Below are 22,856 nucleotides of genomic sequence, written 5' to 3'. Positions count from 1 at the left end.
AGGCACACAATACCTTAACCGGCCCACGGATGCACCCGGCCCCACACTGTGGAGACCATGAGAGAATCTCGGCTGTTTGCCAATTGAAGGTTGGATTGTGCCTCTGGAGCCAGGGATACCCCAAAACCACCGAATAGTGTGGGGAAGAAATCACCTGAAAACAGGCCAACTCCCTGTGAACAGCCCCAATGGCTACCTCTATCGGCAGAGTCTCGTGGGTAACCTGCGGCGGTTGCAGGGGCCTGCCATCTATTGCTTTGAGAACCAATGGGGTAGCACAAGCCTGCAGGGGAATGGAGTGCTGTGCAGCAAACGAGCTGTCCAAGAACAACCCACCGGCCCCAGAATCTACCAACGCCTGGGCCGTCACCGAGCCCTCCGTCCGAGAAAGGACCGCGGTGATCAGTGGCTTATCCTTGCGGAACGCCGGGGACGAGGAAACTCCACCCAAGATCTGTCCCCGACATGATCTCAGGTGCAAGTGTTTCCCGGACGGATCGGACAAGACTGCCGAAAGTGCCCACCGAGGCCACAGTACAGGCAGCGACCCTCCCGACGCCGAGCTGCCCGCTCTCCCTCGGAAAGGCGAGCAAACCCCAGCTGCATGGGCTCACTTCCAGACAAGCTATCTCCAGGAGATGTGGGAGGAGAGGGAGGAACGGGTGGGACAGAAAATGCAGGTGCCAGTCGATTGGAAGGCCTCCGCAGGCATTCCTTGAGTGAAGGCCTCTCCCTGAGCCTGGTGTCAATCAGGATCAGGAAAGAGATGAGCTCCTCCAACTCCACAGGCAGTTCCTTAGCTGCAATCTCGTCCTTCAATGTGTCAGAAAGACCATGGGAAAACGCAGCCACCAGAGCCTCATTGTTCCAACCCACCTCTGCCGCCAGGGTACGAAACTCTATGGCGTACTCAGCCACGGTCCGTGAACCCTGATGCATGGTCATGAGCAGCTTGGCCGCTGAGGCAGAACGAGCCGGTACGTCGAAATACCCTGCGGAAGGCATCGACAAAACCGGAAAAATCTTGAATCACCGGGTCGTTCCTCTCCCATAAGGGATTTGCCCAGGCCAAGGCCTTGTCTGAGAGTAGTGAAATTAGGAACCCCACCTTTGACCTCTCATACGGAAAGGCATGGGGTATTAGTTCAAAATAAATACCCAACTGGTTGAGGAACCCACGACACTGGCTCGGCTCACCCCCAAAGCGCTGTGGAAGAGGGGCAGAACCAGTCATACCTCTGGGCGCCGCTGATGCAGCAGCCGAGGTGGTGGACGCAATAAGCGGAGAAGCAGCGGGAGAGACCACCGGAGTGACTACCGGCCTAATAGCACCAGGAGCAAGGTGTGCAGTGCGTGCAAGCAGAGTTTGCAACGCCTGAGCGAACTGATCCAACAGGTGATCCTGTTGATCGAGTCTGGCGACTAGCGTTGGGAGCGAAGGCGTGCCTGCACCGTCAGGGTTCATGGCACTTGTGTAATGTCAGGGCAGGGTCGAGGAACGGACAACGGACAAGGTATTTATGGAATTATATAACCAACAACTAATAACATTGTACTGTGTCATATCATGTTATACTCATATTCAACCCTTCTTTTATGTAGTAACTCCTGAAGAAGTGATACTCTCACGAAACATGTTGAATAACTTGTCAGGGCAGGGTCGAGGAACGGACAGGCAGGCCTAACAATGTAACGCACTGGCTGACGACAACCACCACCCACAGACCGAAGTCCCTCAGGGTGCGGAGTCTAAGTCCCAGGCTGCCCTTCACCAGGGCCTCTGATGGTGGGGATGGACTTGACGCAGCCAGAAACCAGGTCGCGCCCCCCGAGACACCTCAGCTGCGGTAATGGCTGCCGCCAATGGCGTGTAGCTGGTGGAAAAGACAAAAGAGTAGTCAGGCAGGCCGGGTCAACAACAACGGGACAAAACGGTACAGGACAGCAGACGAGAATCACAGGTCACAAGCCGGGTTCAGCAACAGAGGGTCAGATCAAATGAGAACGCAAAGAATAGTCGAGTCACAAGCCGAGTCAGATTCCAGGAGAGTCACGAGAGTCAGAACAGAGTAATAGCAACACAAAGACACAAGACACAAGTGCAAAGAGCATGTGCGGACCACAGGCTTATATGTCATCAGCCACACCCCTCTGAGGGATGGACCTCAGAGACCTGAAGGCATAAAAGGATTCCCACCATGCTCAGCAGAAATCCAAGATGGACGCCAGCACATGGAGTATCATAACCTCAGGGAAAAGGTAGGACCTTGACATAACTAGAGTGATTACTAATATTGACATCTAATCTATGTATTTTGATACCCTTACCGGGATATGGTATTTTTGTATTAATTTTAACTATTATTGACGAGTTATGTAATCTGCGTAGAATGCTCCACCCCCTCTTGGGGGTCCTTAGCGGAATAATCTGTATGTATTGCTATGTGATGGTCTACATTCAAATAATAAAGTGATTTTAAAGATATCTTTGTTGCAGTGCCTCTAAAGTCTGCAATTGGCCTTTTTCATTTTTCTTTGGTTAATTTTACTAAATGCTGTAGATGCTGAACATCCATGCTGGTTTTGTGCCTTTTGGTTATGTCAACATGTTACCATTAAAAAAGCCCCCATATGTTAGACAAGCACACATTTACCTAACAAACACATAAATACAAAATACTGTGAGGATATAATCTGGTTATCAGCACATGACTGAGACACCTGCAAATGTGCATAAATTTTAGTAAACCAGATTCATAGACTTTCATTGTAAGAGAGAGTAAAGCAGGAAGCAGAGCCTACATATGTAATAAGACTGTCCCAAGGCCCAAAGATCATTACAAATTATACATGTAAACAAAGCCTTTTAAGACAAAATGTAATAATTTACTGATCTCTTTTATATATTTATCTAAAAGAAATATCGATTGAATTATACACTCACCTTGTCATTCAATATGCCATGAAAGAAAGGCAAGAGGGAAAAAACAATAACTACAAACATAATAATAAGTAAAACACAAAGCACATTTAACAAAAACTGCAGAAAAAAATATTTAAAATTTTAAATTATTTCATGTAATGTGACAAAAAGCATGTGTTCACTTGTAGAGTCTTAAAAAACACATGGGGGTTTATATGTTTAAATGAACCATAGAGCAGAGTTCCTAACAAGATTATGACAGGAAAACCGATAAATATGACTGTGTTACCGTCCGTCCGCCCGCTAATAGTACATATACTGATAGCAGAAGGCACAATCAGACCAGGCGATGTACTGGTATGTTGCCTGGCACATGTGCACTAGCGTGCCACCCTGGGACATGCAGCAGCCAAATCCTGTGACTGCTGTGACTGCTGGATACAGCGGATCATGGCGCTTGGTACCCAGCCCCTGTCAGGGGCCAGGGTATCATGTGATCGCTATGACCAATCATAGCGATCACATGATTACAATTACAGTTATAAGCAATAACAGTGTAAAAAAAAACCCTCATCATCCCCTGAGAGTAGGGAAGTGTCACTATGATGGCACTGAACTACTCTGATGACAGTATGTAAAAAGAAAATTATAATAAAGGAAAAAGTTAAAAAAAGAAAAGATGTTTTAAAAAACTAAATAATTAAAAAACAAAATAATTTATTTGCCTTTTTTTTACATACTGTCACCAGTCAGTATCCCTGATGATCACTAGATCAGTCATACGATGACGCTGTACTGCACTGGTGACAGTATTTTAAAAAAACTGCGAAAAAAAAAGGATTTAATTTCTTCGTTTTTCCAAAAAATTGTAGCAAAAGATTACAACTTAAAAAAACTAGCAATTCCTCTTGCTGAATACCTTGGACTGTCTACTTTCCAAAAAAGGGGTAATTTGGGTATTGGGCAATTGTACTGTCCTGGTATTTTAAGGGCCTCAAGATATGAAATATGCAGCTAGTACATCAGGACTGATCAATTTTCAAATTTATATATATATATATATATATATATATATACACCATAGTTTGTAGACTCTATAACTTTCACACAGAGTAAATAACCAATATTACACTGCTTTGGGTTATTTTTACCAAAGAAATATGGTATACTACATTTTGGCCTAAATGTATGAAGAAAGATGATTTATTAGCAAAATGATAAAACAGAAATTAAAAAAAGTGTTTTTAAAAAAATGTGTATAAAGCAAAAAATTAGACAATGTGATTGTCTGGATTTGTTTTCTCATTTTGTCTCTCATAGTTGAGGTCTACCTATGATGCCAATTACAGGCCTCTCTCATCTTTTTAAGTGGGAGAACTTGCACAATTGGTGGCTGACTAAATACTTTTTTGCCCCACTGTATGTTCTTTTAACCCTGCCATCCTGTGCTTATGGCACACACCTTTATTAAAAGACAGGAATTTGATAGTTTAAAAATGTGTTTCATTTAACTGTTAAGGAGCTGGAACCCACCAGCATCCTTAACAAACAGGAAATAATTGGTTGTTAAGGAGCCAGCAGCTTCCAGCGTCCTTAAAAAACAGTGAATAATTGTTTTTTAAGGAGTTGGCACCCGCCCAGTGCTTAACAACCACGACTTATCTCCTGTCAGCAGGATTCCCCACTGACAACAGAATGTGAACAAAAGAAGTACCAGCTTAAAAATCCTCAAAACCCTGGCCCAATGGGTGTTTGGTGTGTGTGTGTATGGGAGTGACTTATCGGAATCTGGAAGCCCCCATTAACAAGGGTGAACCCAGATCCTACCCCCCCCCCATGTGAATAAGTATGGGGTACATAGTGCCCATACTCATTCACCCAAAAAAAGAAAGGGAAAAGTAAATAAAAACACGGAGACACTTTTTGACAAGTCCTTTATTATAAAAAGCCCCCTCATCAAAAATAAATGTTCGCCGAAGTAAATCCAGCGTCAATCATGATGGACGCTGGCCACCAACCTGCACAAAAAAAAGTCTTCACTGTCACTTGGCTTCTGCTGAATGACAGCTGCCCTGCTGCTAAATAAACTAAGGGGTGGGGTCTCCCAATGATGTCACTGGGTAACTCCTTGCCTTAGTTTATTTAGTGGTGAGTAGGCTGCCAGCATTAAAATGCTATTAGTTTTCACTACTAAAATACTGCTTCACTTCAAGAAATAACAAATGCAGTATTTTAGTAGCATTTTTTAATGAATTGCAAAAAAGTTTTTGAAAAATGAGCTATTTTACCGCTGGACTTAAAGTGGTAGGTACAGTTTATGGAATGGAGCCCAGGATCTCTTACTGAAGTAAAGATTCTTTATTCTAAAGAGATGGATGCCTTCAACCACATACAACCGAGTGATGTGGGTACAACCTGTTTCAACCTATGTGAAGTTACTGCATAGTGGTGGGCGGTTCCAAGAAGGCATTCAATGATCCAAACCAAACGCAAACACAGTGGGAGACTACCACCATTGAAAAGAGGTAAATAGAAAACTGAGTTGGGGGGACACTAAATCAGAATAGGTTAGGAGCCATGGCAAGGGGGCTGGAAAGATTTAATTGTAAACTGAAACAGTTCTTTACAGTTATCAGCAGACATTAGACAGTGCTTTCCAGATTTATTAAAGACTTCCATAAACAGTAGCAATCACATCGAGTGGACTATTATCAAAATAGTATTTTTAGGTCCAAGACATTCATGTGCTTTATGCATGGGCATCTAATGATGAGTACCGTTTGTAATTCATGCAACAGTTTTGCTTGGTTTACAGTTTTTCCTGCAAAAGGACACCTTTGCTATACTGCTTAGCTTGAAGATCAATTTACAATTTCTTTGTACTGCTTCCTTGCTTCCTGGGTAATCTCCCTGCCAATGGACAGAGGTGATGACTCTATATCTTTGCCCAGTGAGCAGGCTGGAGGCAGAGAAGAGACAAAGGAAGCTGTGTTGCTGAGCCAGAAGATAAGCGTGTCACCTGTATACTTGTACAGTGCTGCAGAAGTACACTACACAGATCAGTATCACTGTACAGAATTACAATTCCTTTGGTATAGCAGTAAACAAACATGTATTTAAACCATTTTACATTTTTTCCAGGAATCCCACATGAAATCTAAAATGACAGTTATGAAAATAGGCATGGACCTTTGAGAAGCAAACTGATATTTACGTGAAAATTTGAAGCTGGTCTTGGACATTATAGTTGAGCGGAGCTCCAGAGCAATCCAAAACTTTTACATTTTTAAGAGTGAAGGTATGTGTGCATATATGTAGGTCACTCAGCATAGGTTTGGCTGTTATTTCTACAGAACTAATAGACTCAAGAGGTCTCATGTGCAACTTTCCATACTACTACATTCGGCAGTCATCTTGCAAATATGGTATATGTGTATTTACTGGTACTATGTTGGTCGCAAACTTATATAGCATACAGCCTGGAAAGTGTAGGGGGCATGCGGCCATTCGCTGCCTCAGCTTTCAATAACTGGGTCCCGGCCGGTGATAACTCGCTGGCACCTGGTGATCGCCGAGTATTACCAACAGGGGAGAGAACTGTATGTAAACAACACAGATCTCTCCCCTGTCAGCTCCAGCACACTGCTTTGTTTGGCTCTGCATAGCAGTGTGCTTACAATGGAAAGCACACATACTGTGAAACAGCACACAGTTGACCCTTTGATCGCCCCTCACGTTAACCCCTTCCTGCCCAGTGCCATTAGTATAGTATCAGTGCTTTTTATTAGCACTGATCACTGTATTGGTGTCAATGGGGATGTCAGTGACACCAAGTCAGTTCCCCCCAGTATCAGAATGCCCGCGCAGTCCCACAGTCCCGCTATAAGTTGCTGATTGCTGCCATTACTATTTAAAAAAAGAAACACTATAACTCTCCCTAAACCAATTAATTTACATGTATTGGGATTTTTTTTTAGCAAATACATAACAGAATACATTTTGGCCTAAATTTATAACGAAATTTGATTTTTTAAATTTTTGTTATTGGACATGTTTAATAGCAAAAAGTCAAAAATATTGTTTTTTTCTCAAAATTATCAGTCTTTTATTGTTTATAGCGCAAACAATTTAAAACACAGAAGTGATCAAATACCGCCAAAAGAAAGCTCAATTTGTGGGAAAAAAGGATGTAAATTTTATTTGGCTGCGGCATTGCATGATCTCACAATTGTTAGTTAAAGTAACGCAAAAACTTGCCTGGCCAGGAAGGGGGGTAAATCTTCTGGAGGCAAGTGGTTAAGAATATCAATATCCATTTTTCTGAACCAGGAAGTGCCTCTTCCAATATGGCCACCATGATATCATCTAGAAGTCCCTCCATACGCATTTCAGCATCAAACAGTGATGTCTTCAGGAACAAGACACAAGACAAGAGGAAGACAAGACAGGGGCGGACTGACAACTCATGGGGTCCCCGGGCAATAGGGGATCATGGGGCCCCTGTGTTCTTGCCCAAACTCAAAAAAGCCTATGAAAAAGGTACCAGGGGCATCTCATGGGGCCCCCTACTGACCCCGGGCCCTCGGGCAGTGCCCGAGTTTCCAAATGGTCAGTCCGCCCCTGCTAGGAGGTAAACAGGCTTTGCAAAGACCTGACAGCAATACAGAGCCGGTCGGTTAAAATAGGCATAGGGCATAGGCAGTGCCACAGAGTGAAACAGGAGTTGATGTGAAGAGGTAACCACAACTGAGTCTCAAAGCCATAACTGGAATCATCCGCATTGTCAAGATCCACAAAAAAGTAAGGGCAGTCAGAGTCCAAGGTCAGGACAGACAAGATGTGCAACAAAAATCAGTCCAAAAAAAGAGTCACACTCACATGGTAATCATCTGAGTGGTGAGTTACTTCACAAAGGTAACCCAACTCACCATGGTATGGGCATGCTTAGTTATGCCCTCCATGGGAAACCTGATGGAGTAAAGAGAATACTGGTGAATGTGTGTAGACAGAGTAGTAGAATATGCGCTACAGGAAGGGGCAGCTAAATATCAATAAAATCATAGAAAATGAACGAAGTCCTAGCTAACCGACTGACACATGAATGACTTCTTACTGACCAACAGGATGAACACACTATAAGCATGTCCATGACACCTACGCTCTCCAAATCATTATAATCAAAGGAAATGTAGTGCCTGTGAGTGCATTCACCCCTTTATTTTATGCTGCTGTCTCATTAGGTGAAATATTAGAAAATAAATATATAACAAACTGTCATTATCTCAAATGTCCCCTAATATTTTCCTTAGTCTTTGCAAGCCATTTTACAATTAAGCTCCATAAAAGGTTGAATTTCAAAACAGCGCATAAAATACAGAAGTTACCAAATGAGCTAGTAAATCCACCAGATGGCAATGTTCTCCTGAGAATCCCTAAATGCTTTTATATTCTGTAATACAACCAAAGGCATTTGCTCTTGTCCTCATAGAATATGAAGGGCTGATTAAACTGAAACAACTGCCTGCTAAAAAATGCTGATTTGCAGGCATTAATAAATAAGAAGTACATGTTTTCCTTTCCTTTCTACCACCATGCTGAAAACAATATGACAACTGGAAACGTGTTATTTGCTAGATGAACCCAGACACAAAATTAACACGGACCATTTGTTACTAGAAAACCTACTTGCTATGAATTCATTTGGGATTCTCTTCGAAAAAAAAATATATATATTCACTGCATGCTTGTGGGTTTTTTACTGTGGGTTTTTATGATCTTTAAAGTGGATTTGCAACCAAAAACAAGATTGTGAATGTGAAATCATGAGCCATGACAGACTGATTATTCATTTCTTCCCCTTAAGAGCTTAGGTCTTTGCATGAATGCAGCAGGCAGTGTTTTAAATGTGCCACAGTAAGGAATGTGCAATAGACTGGTACAGCCATTGATAGTTGTCAGCACTCCAGCTATTGATACACTGCATGTTTCTTCATACTCAGCTGTCCTTCGCATGATGGGATACACCAGACAACAGCTTCTGCACTGTGATTACTGTACAACCATGAAGAAGCAGAAGTACATATTACTACTGAGAATGAACAAACTTGCTTTGTTCTGTTTATATGGGTCTACCTGAGTGGTGAAATATTCCTACTGAAAGCAATGAAATCACCAGCGGCAAACTCGGACTAGCCATATGGCAATGGGTGAATTTATCTTCAATTAACTAATCATTGTCTACTGACTGTAAAATACAAACATTTTTTTTGGTTCACAATTCTATTTTAACCCCTTCATGATGAAAGGTAAAACAAATCTTAACCCCTGAACAAAGATTTGCAACTGTGACGTGTTATTAAAGTTGTAAAAAACAACAAATGGGGCCAGCGCTAGGTTGTCCAGTATGGACTCTAAGTTTGTCCATGTAAGTTGTCCATATAAGTGACTGCCTCTGTTCATTGTCAGGATTTGATAAAGACATTTTTGCTTTGAAACACTTTATCCTTGGCTCCAAGACTCTTGGAAGAACTGGGTTACTGTCCGCTATACCGAGGACACTCAGACGTCACATCTGGTGAGAGGTGACATAATTTCCAGTTCTATACCATCACCAATGGAGCGGGCAGCCATCTTTCTGGTTTGATTCCCATCAGCGGCCGCGGGATACAGTGGAACCAAGGCCAGAGTGGTGCCGCTCTGGATATCCAGGGCCACTACTCCAGGTTAATCTTTTCATTGGTTATTCCATCTGATGGATGTCCAAGATGCCTCATCAGTCTCCACATTTCAGCCAGCTGATCCTACCATCAGTAGGGTGAGACTGTTTCTATGTACCTATGAGTCTATGTTGCCACATGGTGGTTTTACTATGGAATACATGTTATTCATTTCTAAGACTTCAATTATTTTCACAGGTCTGCAAAAAAATTTTTTCAAGAGCTGTTTTGGTTATTCCACGTAATCTTTATGTTTTTTGGTGCGCTGAATCTGAAAATGATATCCATTTTGTTATAGGACATCACGCTTCCTGACAATTTAGGTAACTATGTTAAATAAGGCAATACCTCAAAATAAATGGAAATAGACTTATAAAATTATAGTTTTATTAAAATTTTTTCATGAAAATCCTTTTTTGAACTGAAATGAGCTCACCTACACTAAACTCGATTCTTCTTCCCTGTGAGGCTCCTCTTGGTGCATTTACGCTTGTGAATAACATCTGGAATGTCTCTCTGAAGCATCCAACAGTAGTCTGCCATCATTGTAATGCTCCATTTTCCCTGGTATCTCCTTTCCATCTCTTTAATGTCTTGGTGGAATCATTCATCTTGTTCCTCACTCACAGCTCCCAAATTTTCAGGAAAGTAGTCAAGGTGGGACTGGAGGAAATGCACTTTCAAACTCATCAGGCAACCTAAAGCTTGAAATGCTTTCAGCATTCGTCCGATGATCTTTTTGTAGTGAGGATCTTTGTTATTGCCTAAAAATTTCTGTACGACTTCTTTAAATGCAATCCACCCTTATTTTTGAGGATCCGTCATGGTATTGACAAACTCGTGATCAACTATACAGTAAGCCTTCTAATGTCTGGTCCGACGAACACACCTTCCTTCAATTTTGCCTCCGACAGGCCTGGAAACTTGGTGACCAAGTATTTGAAGCATTCTCCATCTCTTGGAAGTGATTTTACGAATTGCTTCATCAATCCCAATTTTATGAGGAGAGGTGGTAGAAGAACTTTATGGGAAGGTACCAAAGTTTCTCAGAGGACATTTTTTTCACCGACTGTTAGCACCCTCGACTGCCAACTCTTCTTGGTCCAGTGATTTTGTCGGTCTCAACTGTCCCATAGACACAGGAAACAAGGGTATTTGGTATACTCAGCTTGTTGCCCGAGCAGCATGCACAAGATCTTCAAGTCCCCACACACTTGCCAACCATGGTCTTCATATTTAAGTTTACGAAGAACCAATTCCAAGTTCTCGTAGGTTTCCTTCAAGTGTACGGAATGACCTACAGGTATGGAAGCGTAAAAACCACCGTTGTGGAGTAAAACTGCTTTGAGACTTCTTTTGGAAGAATCTATAAAAAGACACCATTGCTCTGAATCATATTGGATTTTAATTTGACCCATCAGACCTTCGACATCGATGCAATAAACAACTTGTCTTACTGAGCAAAGTAAGGAACGAACTCCTTTTCACGATGTCTGAACCATGAAGATGACACTCCTGGCAACAATAAATTCCTGCTTTTCAGCCTTGATCCGAGTAACTCAGCGGCATCTTTGGGAAGATTCAAGTCTCTTACCAAATCATTCATCTCCTCCTGAGAAAACAGTTTTGGTCTTGTATCATCTTCAAAGTCAGAACTTGATTTGTCTTCTGGTTCAGGTATGACTCTACCTTCATCGGAGCTAGGTATCTCTTCCAAGGTAGCAGGGGGCTTGTGTACTGGTATATCTGTGCCATGGGGGATGGGACGAATTGCTGAGTGAAGCTTGGGGTATGAAATGGAATGCTTCCATTTGGAATTAAACCCTTTCACATCGCATGAACAAAAGTAACAGTCGTCACTATGGTTCTTTTGCTCTCGCCATACCATAGGAATCTCATAACGGAAAGATTTTTTCTTACCCTTGAACCAGTTTCAGAGGTCCTCAACACACCGTTTGCACACTTTATGAGGCGCCCAAACGTTATCTTGATCTTCAATTTTTAGTCCAAAGTATGCTAAGTATACTTTTTTCACAAAGTCTGTAATATTATGCTATTACTTCAACACTGTATATTCACCACATATGAAACAGAAACTGTCTGGCGAATTAATACACTTTTGCGGAGCCATAACATAACGGTTGAAGAATGACGAGCTAACACAAACTGCGATGAAAAAGTGTGAACAGCCTAGAACCAAGAACCTGATGATGATTTGTGCACAAGTGTGGACTGCAGGAGAGAGCAGCTCTGTGTCTGTACACGAGACGTCACAGTGCTGGCCACGCCCCGCTGCACTGACCGTAGCTGCTGCTATCTGCCCTGTGTCTCCCTCCCACTGGACTCTTCAGGAAAGATTAACCCCTTCTAACATTAGAAGCAGGGCTGAGGCTTACACATACAGCATGCTGCTGAGTATCTCGGTAGTCAGACATGTCACTCACAGCAGCACTTGTATTCACCCCCTTTGCAGGGGGGGAGAGGCAGAGATTGTTTACCTGCAAATAACAACAAAGGGCCAGAAGAGAACTAGGGAGATGAGGAAATAGAATTTTTTTTCCCTAAAACTTGCTTAGCTTATGTATATATTGCTGACCATCAGATTACAGTGCTATATATTTTTTTACAACCCCTTTAAGTTTTTTTTGGCATTTTATATCTTAAATGCACTTATGTGAATTAATTATTAGTAATTTGGACTTTAAATTTGGTTAAAAACCCATAATATAAAAATACCAAAAATTTAAAAAATTTGATAAATTTGAAGACAATTTTGCATTTTGTGGCAAATCATGACGTCTAGGAATTTTTCAATATTTTATTTGTTTTCAGCACACCAAAATACATGGAAATTAGATGAAAATAATCAAACAGCTTTTTAGTCACAGACCTGTGTTTTTTTTTATTAAAAGGCTAATTAATTTCTATCGTTCATCTGAATTCCTTTGGGAGCCACCTATACAGTTAATATATTGACTATTAACTGCAATTCCTTAGTGTGCTGGTTATTTGTTTGTTATTAAAGCTGCGCATATCATCACAACTACAAGTGTATCAAGATGAATTATATTTTTTTTAGGACAAATGAGGCTTTCATTTTGAGGCTTTAGCCAATCACTGCGCATAATGATGTCACAAAGGGTGGGGGTAACGCTGCTCCCTTGTGATGTCATCACAATATTTAAGAACTGTCATTGCAGCACAGCTGTCAGATGGCTGGGAGACAGCATCATGAGCGGAGCATTTTTTTTTCTTTTTTTGGTTCGATGGTGGCAGCGGGCATCGTTATTGACATCGGATCTACTTTGAGAGACTTTTTTTAAATTTTTGGTTTTTATTAAGGGACCTGTCAAAGACTGTCTCCTGTCATCTTTACACTACACTTTTTTGTGAATGAGTAGCGGTGCCATGTATCGCTTACTCATTCACATGGGGGGACGGGATCTAGGGGTTCCCTTGTTAAAGGGGGCCTCCAGATTCTGATAAGCCCCCTGCCCACAGACCCCCACAACCACTGGCCAGGGTTGTGGGGAAGAGGCCCTTGTCCCCATCAACATGGGGACAAGGTGCTTTGGGGGGGAGCGTCCCCGCCCCAAAGCACCCCCCAATGTTGAGGGCATTTGGCCTGGTATGGTTCAGGAGGGGGGGTGCACACTCATTCACCCCCTTTCCTGACCTGCCGGACTGCATGCTCAGATATGGGTCTAGTATGGATTTAAAAACAAAAATTTGACGTTGGGGTTCCCCTCAAAATCCATACAAGACCTGAAGGGCTTGGTATGGATGGGAGGGGGAACCCCATGTCAATATAAAAAAACATTTTAATTGTCAGGCAATGCCAACAATTCTTTTGACATTCAGCTGTCCATGTGGAGCCCCGCTGACAGCTGAAACATTAAAGAATGTTTCACTTCTAAAATACCGCATTTGTACTGACTTAATAATATAACTCATGCAGTATTTTCGTAGCTGAGTGATATCTTACAGCATACTCAGATGCGGTAAGATACCGCTCAAAAAATTGTCCTTGTTCGAAGTTTTTGGTCGAACCTTAGGTAGGTTTGAAAGTTGGAACGTGAACCAAACAGGGGGGTGTTCGGCCCATACTACTCCTGATGATCGCAGAAATACCATATATGTGTACTGTATATTTTTTGTTGATTGCATCCATGGTAGGGCCCAGAAACAATAGTGCACATTTTGCTTTTTAATCCTAATCTAAAACACATTGACACTACATAGTTACATTGTCTGACTGAAAAAAAGACAATAGTCCATCCAGTTCAACCATTAGAAAAAAAAAAGTTATAATCCTACACCCACAGTTGATACAGAGGAAGGCAAAAAGCCCAGCAAAGCATGATCCAATTTGCTCCTAAAGGGCAAAAAATTCCTTTCTGATCCCCCGAGAGGCAATTAGATATTCCCTGGATCAACTTTACCTATAAATAGTAACCAGTTATATTCTGTGTATCCAAGAAAGAAACCAGGCCTTTCTTAAAGCAATCCACTGAGCTGGCCAGAACCAATTCTTGAGGGAGTCTATTCCAAATTTTCACAGCTCTTACTGTGAAGAAACCTTTCCGTGTTTGGAGGTTACATTTTTTTTCCTCCATACGTAAAGAGTGCCCCCTTGTCTTCAGTGATGACCTCATCTATGTCTTTTATTAAACTCTCCAGTATCTTACCAACTATAGATGTTAAACTAACATGTCTAAAATTACTTGGTAAAGCTCGAAAGAGCAGGGCCCTTGAACCCCTCGTGTATCACATTGTATTGTTTTCGTACTGTCGCATGTTCTGTCTCCCTTTGTAATGTACAGCGCTGACAAACTGTTGGCGCTTTATAAATACTGTATAATAAAAAAATAATAATAAAGCTTTTGATCCTTTTTTTAATAATGGCACCACATTGGCCTTACGCCAGTCCAGTGGTACTATGTTAGTCATTAAAAAATCCCTAAAAATTAGAAACAATGGCTTTGAAATGACAGAGCTCAATTCTTTAAATATTTTTTTTTAATCCTACCTAAAATGCACTGACCTGAACTTTGACATTTACCATATAAGTGACTGCCTCTGTTCATTGTCAGGATTTTATAAAGTAGCTTTTGCTTTGAAACACATTATCTTTGGCTCCTAGAATCTTTGAAGTGCTGGATTACCGTCCGCTATACCAAGGACCTTCAGACGTCACTTCTGGTCAGTAGGGTGAGACTGTTTCTTGCTACCTGAGACTATGTTATTTATTTCCAAGACTTCAATTAATTTTTTAAAAGGCTTATCAATATCTGTCGTTGGACTGAATTCCTTTGGGTGACACTTATACAGTTAATATATTGACTACCAACTGCAATTCCTTAGTGTGCTGGTTATTTGTTTACGTTATTAAAGCATGGTGTGACTGAGACAAGGAGCTCTCCTGTTGTGCTCACTCAACACACTTCTGGTCACTCTTAAAGACATGTCCCCTTAGCTGGAGTCACCTCTCACTTCACACCTGCCTATCCACCACTGGCCCCAAGTTAGACTAGATTTGTTAAGCGTTGGGTACACCACGATCCCTCTTCACCATGTGGGTTCTGTGGAGCATAACTGTGTGTTATCACATTTCTCAACAACATGGTTACTAGGGTTCCACTTCAGGCACAGGAAGCAGCCAGAAACATTGTCCAATGCAACTTTGTTTTATCAGTTCACTGTGCCAGTCCATCAAGTAATATCTTTCTTTGGTTAATAGTTTCATATAATGTGTCAGTGTACCTTCATGTGCCCATCAGCAGGGGTGCCTACCCTAGGGGTTGCAAGAAATAAGGTTTTCACCCTCGTCATGCTCTCTCCCTTGCTTCTCTCTTCCCATCAGCCAGGTACTCTCTCCATATGCATCACAGCTATTACTAATTTCTAAAGAGAAACAAAAAGAAAGGAAGGCAGCAAAAGACAAGATACGGGGGAAGGCAGACAAGGGAGGTCCAAAAACCAGGAGATACTCACAGCAAAAGTGGATTTAGAGACTAGATCCTTTTAACTCCAAAATGTTGTGAATTTGTCCAATGTTGTTTTGACCAAGGATGAAATATATTTGTTATCTAAAGGTCTCTGTTTCTACCTTCTTATCACTTTGACATTTTTTCCACTTCACTTGATGTCAATAGGTTTATTAATAATATTTTGTTGAGAAAACATTTTAGTGATGTGGATGAATAACCAGAAAAAGATGTCAACGATGTTTCTCCTGTCAAAGCTGATACATTTTTCTTTTCTGAACAACAAGCAAGATTACAATTAGAACAATTGCAGGCAGACTCTGAATTGGGTTTTTCAGTCTCCACACCAGCACTCTGTACAGGGGGGATAGATATTTTTACCTTCTGACAGCCAGGAGTGCTGTTTTTGATTCCTTTCAGAGCATAATTGAACAAGAGCTAATTATGCTGAAAAAATAAAGCAATGCTAAATCAAAATTTAATTTGACCAAGTTAGAGATGGAAGCTTTAGAAAGCTTTAGAAAATGCTAAAAATGTTTTCATTTGTGTGGCTGAGAGGTGCAGTTGTAGTGCTAGATTCAGAACAATATCGTATGGAAGCATTAAGGCAATTAGGTGATCGCATCGCACTACATTCACTCCTTTTAAAATTATTCTTCTAATAGCTTCAAAGTAGCTGTAGCAGATCTACTTAATAGAGGATGGGACAATAATGTTCTGAGCAAAAAAAAAGTGGAATATCTAAATGTGGACCAATCAATTGTACCGATATTCCATCATTTGCCCAAAATACACAAATCAACCAATCCTCTTTAGGGTCAATAGTATAGTATCAATACTAGAGAGGTTAGGGGAGTGGGTGGACATGCAGCTGTTAATTCTACACCTTTCAATGTATATTAAGAATACCTGCTCTGTTCTATCTCAAGTTTGTGATCACTTGGGTTTCAGAGTTTTCATGAATGACTTTAGATGTTGAGTCTTTGTATTTTTCGGTACCCCACTTGCTTGCAATCAACGCTGTCAAACATCACTTGGTGAGGTATCGTTCTTATATCACGGAACTTCAAGAATAACTTTTACAATGCATTGAGTTTCTATTAAGACATATTTTTTTTCATGTTTGATGAATCATTTTATTTGCAATGTTGCGGGGCCTCAATAGGGGAGGAGTGTTTCTCTTCTCACACACCAACCCTTTTGGACACTGGTATAAATTTTACTTGTGGTGTAGGATGGGGATGACAGCATGTTGACACATTTCCTTGTTTATCTTAATGATAATGATCTAAATTTACAGTTTAACAGTAACCATCATGGGTATTTTTTGATTTTTTTGGATGTCATTTTGAAAGGGGATGTGTCAACAGGTCAGGTGAATACTAGGACTTTTCATAAGTCCAGTGCTGGCAATGCCATCTTATTAGCCAGCAGCTGTCACCCATCCCACACCATAAAATCCATACTTGCAGGTGAATTTATACGGGCTTCCAGGAATTGCTCTTCAGATGAAGCCTAAAGGAATGTAATATCATTACTACCAGGTTATTACAGAGAGGCTATCCCAAGTGGTGTATTGAAAGAGGACGATTTATTGTTACCAGTAGAGATAGGGTGGATTTGCTTTCCAAATGTAATAGGAGAAAGAAACAAGAAGACAATAGGGTAATGTTAGTCACCACTCTTTCTAAGGAATATGATGATATTTTCAAAATTATTAAAAATAATCTCACTATACTTTTTTGCCACTGTACATTTTAAACTGAGTCTTGTGCTAAAAAAGACACAGTTAGACACTGAAAAACCCTTATGTCTAGAAAGATACCACACTGTAAATCAGTTGTCTTGAATTAAAACTCACGTAGGCTGAGTCAGTAAAATTTTCTTTTGGCAGAGGTCTAAATCTCAAGTTTGTACTATAACACATCACAGCCCCCCTGTACATCAATGACTTCAGCCTGCCCTTCACATTATAGCCCCCTTTACTTTTCAGTCTTCTCTCTATATCAGTTTTCTCAGTGCCCCCCCTTCCACATCATAGCCCCCCTTTACATCACAGTCTCCCCTTTATATCAATATCCACAAGCCACCTTGAGGGCTGGTTCACATCTGAATTGCACAGGAACGTGACCCACATTCCTGTGTGACTCATCGTGGTGCGATTTTCAGCCCTTTCATTTGAATGGGTTGAGAATGCGCTGGATGGCACAAAATGTAGTATATACACTACTTTTCAAAAACACACTGCACAAATCACATAGTACTGTGGTACCATACATTCTGGTGCAGGCAAACGTACTGTTATCTGCAACTGGGGTGTCATTATTGACACCCACAGCAGATCGCACACCCAATGCATTTTGAAAGCAGTGAAGGAAATGTTCACAGAAGCAGTTTTCCCCAACTGCATTCATGTGTGAATGGTCTGTGGTATTATTTTACTGTTTTAATACATGACAGCTTCCCGCTGTTGATGGTTCCTGGCAGTTGCAGAGTCCTTAACATCTAATGATCTCACCTATCCCCATTAACTTAAATGGCTGGGAATCCCCAGCCAAGTAAGCAAAGGAGCCAGGGATAGTTGAAAGCAATTGAGGATGGCATGGGGTTCCCCCTAACTCTAACCAGGTCCTTCAGGTCTGGAATTAAAAAAACAAAAAATCAAAACAAAACGATGTGAGGTCCCTTCCAAATTCTATACCAGATTATTCAGGTCTGGTAAGGTTCTAAAGAGGAACCCCACACAAAAATCAAGGAAAAATGTGTTGGGTTCTGTCAACTTGCATGGCAGATTGGCACATATGCCCGAGCATATGAGCGCAAACATGGCTAATGTTGGTTCCATATAAGATATTTAAAAAGGCCACAGCACTCGCTAATTGTTGTTTGGTTGACAGCTTCTGTGTGCTTTGTTCCTGATTCCTGTGCTTTACCTCTGCTTTGCTTGCTCCTGACCACTCGTTTGCTACCTGCTCTGACCTCGGCTTGTCCCAGGATTCTGTTTATGCCTCCTGTTCTTGCCTGATCTGCCTTATCTTTGCTGACACTGGCCTGTGACCTGACTACTCTTCTGTCTGCCATTTATGCCTGATGTGCCTGACTGTTACAGCCCAGACTTGTCTGATCCTGAAACCTTTTCATTCAACCTGCTACAGCTCCTTCAGTCCAGTACGCTCACATCTGGCTCCAGCTCCTTTCTGCAGATCCACATTCTGCTGCTAGCTAAGTATCATACCAGCTCATCTGTCACCAGCCTGTCCTGCTGCCACATCTGCCTTCTGACAGCTGCTCCATTTCCTGGCGTCTTTCCAGTAAAGTATCAACTCTACCGATCACAGACATACATACCTCCCTATGCTCTTGTGGTTACTGTCTCACTATCAGTGGCCCCTGAGCCGGAGCTGTATGAGAAGCCTTCTTCTTCATACCAGGTTCACTAACCAGGTATGTGATAGGTCCTCTAAAAAATCCATACACCCTGAAATATTAGGTGGAAAAGCATGCCGACCCCACTTCTGAACCATATTAGGCTACGTGGGGGGTCCTATGTTGGCACCTATGTTGATGAGGACAAGGACTTCTTCCCCACCACACTGGTCTGCAGGCAGGGGCTTATCAGAATATGAAAGCACTTTAACAATAAGGAGGATCCCAGATACCACAACTTCCTATGGGGATGAGTAAGGGGTACATACACAATAAAAAAAACTCACACATTTTTTTAAAATTATTCTCGTCTTTATTAGTTTTATAATCCAGTATATATTCATACAAACATTATAGTACTTAATTAAAATTCAGCTTATTCACATTATCACCAGCATTCACACATTTACCCCCAAATCCAAAGTAATAAAAACTCACACTTTTGGAGAGTCAGTAGGTCAATGTGAAAAGTAAAGGGAGCTTGTAAGAGTACAAATATTTGGCTGACAATTTTAAAGTGCATGCTCCTGAATTGACATGTTTATCCTGCCCTTCATTACCTGGTGTGTCATTGATCTGGAACGAACATACAGCCAATGACATCTGAACTCGCATCCCGCCAGTGGTGAATTATAGTGAAGTCAGTGTGAGGATGACAGCAACGGAGCATGCAGGGAAAAGAAATAGGTCTTTACAGTAGAACTAAACTTTTTTGGGGGGAGACTAATAGAGGGATTTAAACCCTGTCAGGCTATTTTGTCATCTGTGTCCCATTGAGGAGATGTCCCTCTACTCCCTGTCCCATAGCCAAAAGCCAAATCCCTGGTTGTTCCCAAGGTCACCAGAACTAGTGTCCCTATTGGATTAGTTCCCATCTATTCCTGTTGTGGTGACAGCCCAACATTCAGGATTTTCTTTCACTTTCACTCTCATTGATAATGGCAAATAGGAAAAATGTAGAGGTTGAATCTTCCTAATGGGGGCATAAACAGCAATAAAAACTTGACAGGTGTTCTAAGTTCTCCCCACTCTATCCAAAACTAATGAAAAGGGTTTGCTCTTAATTCTACTTTAATGCTGCTCTTCAATGCAACACACATTTTAAGATCCTGAATATAACTGCTGCCTGTCCTGGGTTCCTGAACTACACCGTGAACTGGCCATTATCATTGGATGACTAGATTTCATCACTGTGAAGGTCATAATAGAAGGAAAACTGTACTGATTAAAATATGTGGGCTCCCATTGCTGACCTCTCCATCTGAAAATGCTATTTTCCTGGTTATCATTCTTATTCAGGAGCCTATACCTATAGGGTAATAATGTAAATGCTACATCCTAAATTATTCTGTCATATTCCAATAATACATAAAACTCTCATGGACTTTTCAGGCACCATAAACACAATTTGCAAAGGACATAGGTGTTTCCAGCGTGATGAGAGTATATAGAAGGGTGGCCGTGGCTGCAGCAGAGGTGCGCTCTTGGAAGGAATTCCTCGGTGTATTTGATTATTTGTGTTCCTGCTACAGGTATATTGGGCTTAAAAAAGTAAAATATTGAAGCGAGCGCTAAAAATATATATATAAGCAGCTGAAAACACTAAAAGGTGCACCATAAGCCTTCAATAAAATCTCAAATAAAAGTGCAGCGCTAAAAACAGTAAAATAAATCTTATAAGGCAAATGAACATAAATAGTAAATGTGTTTTAATCATAAAATGCCTAAAAACACATGGAAATATAGTCCCTTACGTAAAAACACACAGGCACCTCTAATGCGTTTTGAAACATAAAATGTCATTAAAATCTTAGTAAAATCTTCCAGATAATTATCAGGATAATCGCCAGGTGATTATGTAAAATCCCAGTGTATGGATCCTCAGTTGGGTGTGCTAATAAATATATGAAATGCGCACTCACCTGCTATGGAAATATTTAGTAGCAAGTAAATTTCACGGATGGACTTATTGCACAGATGGCAACCTATCACGGTACCACTCTTGAATTCACTGACCTCCTAGAGTGACAAATGTTTGTAATGCAGTCTGCATGCCTAGGTGCTTGATTTTATACACCTGTGGCCATGGAGGTGATTGGAACACCTGAATCCAATGATTTAGAGGGGTGTACCAATACTTTTGGCAATATAGTGTATGTTAGATGGCGTTTATATGTGTCATGAATAGAATGGAAGTCCACAGTATAATTACTATAATTTGTGCAATGTTATACTGTATATCTCTAGTTATATCATTGTTTCCTTTAAACTCCTAAGTGGGAACAACAACTTTGTCCTTATAAGTTCCTATTTGGATTCCCAGAGCCTTGTTTTTTGGAGTTGGCCCATGCTGGTTGTGGCAGTGGTCACCCCTCCATGTACTTTAGTATTTTGACACCACTCACCTTGTTGGGGAGAGTCATTCTTACCCAGGATTGTGGTGCGGTCATTGTGCGATTTTAGACAATACTTAATACAGTTCTTACCACAATGTTAATAAATCATATTAAGTACTATAATGCGTTTTTATATATACTGTATCATGTTGCTATCATTATTTCATACCGTATATAATAGAGATGTTCCTGTACTTTTCTCCTAAAGATGCAGTGTCCTTGACTGCAAAACATGTTGAGCCCATGTGGCCATGAAATGATATGGACAATATTATGAAGATCTATTATTGTGGACACGTTTTATAGTCTATGAATTTTTGTGCCTTGGTATTCTCATGGTAATACAGTGTAGAATCAAAACTTGTATACTGAAGAAATAAACCCAGTTGTCTCTACATGCTTTTATGGCGTTTCAGTTCTAATAAACGTTGTACGATGATTTCACACAACATTAGCTAGGCGCAGCCCTCCACACTTCTCTAATAATGCACATATTAGTGAGAAGCTAGAATGAAGAAGAGAATACTGAACCCTTTCGTGACTATAGGTTAATTATGCAAAGATGTTCAGGCCAAGCTTTGCAGATTTAACATTCACCTGTGGACTTGACAATAATTCTGATTATCTGATAAAGAGTCACACCTACATAATTTTTATATTTTTTTATCAACACATATGATTTATATTTAGTATACTGTTTTAATTTTTTTTTTTTGTTATTACAGCTGACAAATGATCAAAAACATAAAAAAACCTATTTTGTTGATTTATTGCTAATTTTCATAATTGTATCTAACAATTACACTATATAATAAATGGCACTGAAGATCCTACTGAAAATAGTCTGAAAATGGCAGTATTGCTTTGCAAGCTGAATACTTATTTTGTCAATGAAGCCTATGTTAGAAGCGTATGTTATCTGCATGGTATAGCCATTGTGATCACATTAGCATAAACCACTCTGTTTGATTCCTGATCATCAGTAGGAGGGCCCTGCTATTGACAACAGCAGGATTTGAGAGCCAAAAGCTGCACAAAGTGTCAAGGGTGTGTTTATTAAAGTATTCCCAACATGAAGCATCATGCTGGGGAAAAGAAAAAACTGGGAAAAAAGGGGTTAACAATGTAATGATATAAATTATGTGACTCACTGTCTGCTAGGAAATACCTACAGCCATCTTAATCTACCCTTTGTAAGAGTTCTGTTATAGACAAATGTTATCAATAATGTTTATGGATAAAACTATGTTTGTATACATGGATATATATTTATTTAGGGTATATGTGTTGCAGCCAACACTCAAATGTTGCAACACATCCTACACAAGTCCTCTTAGTTATTAGTAACAGCCTTCCACATGTTAAAATAATTTAAAATAGAAGGAAATACTTAACAACAAATCAACTT

This window comes from Staurois parvus, unplaced genomic scaffold (assembly GCF_062004578.1).
Source record: "Staurois parvus isolate SC_StPar_1 unplaced genomic scaffold, SC_StPar_1.0 ptg000264l, whole genome shotgun sequence".
Classification (NCBI taxonomy): Eukaryota; Metazoa; Chordata; class Amphibia; order Anura; family Ranidae; genus Staurois; species Staurois parvus.
The sequence above is the reverse complement of the archived record's forward strand: the minus strand, read 5'-3'. Positions refer to the sequence as shown.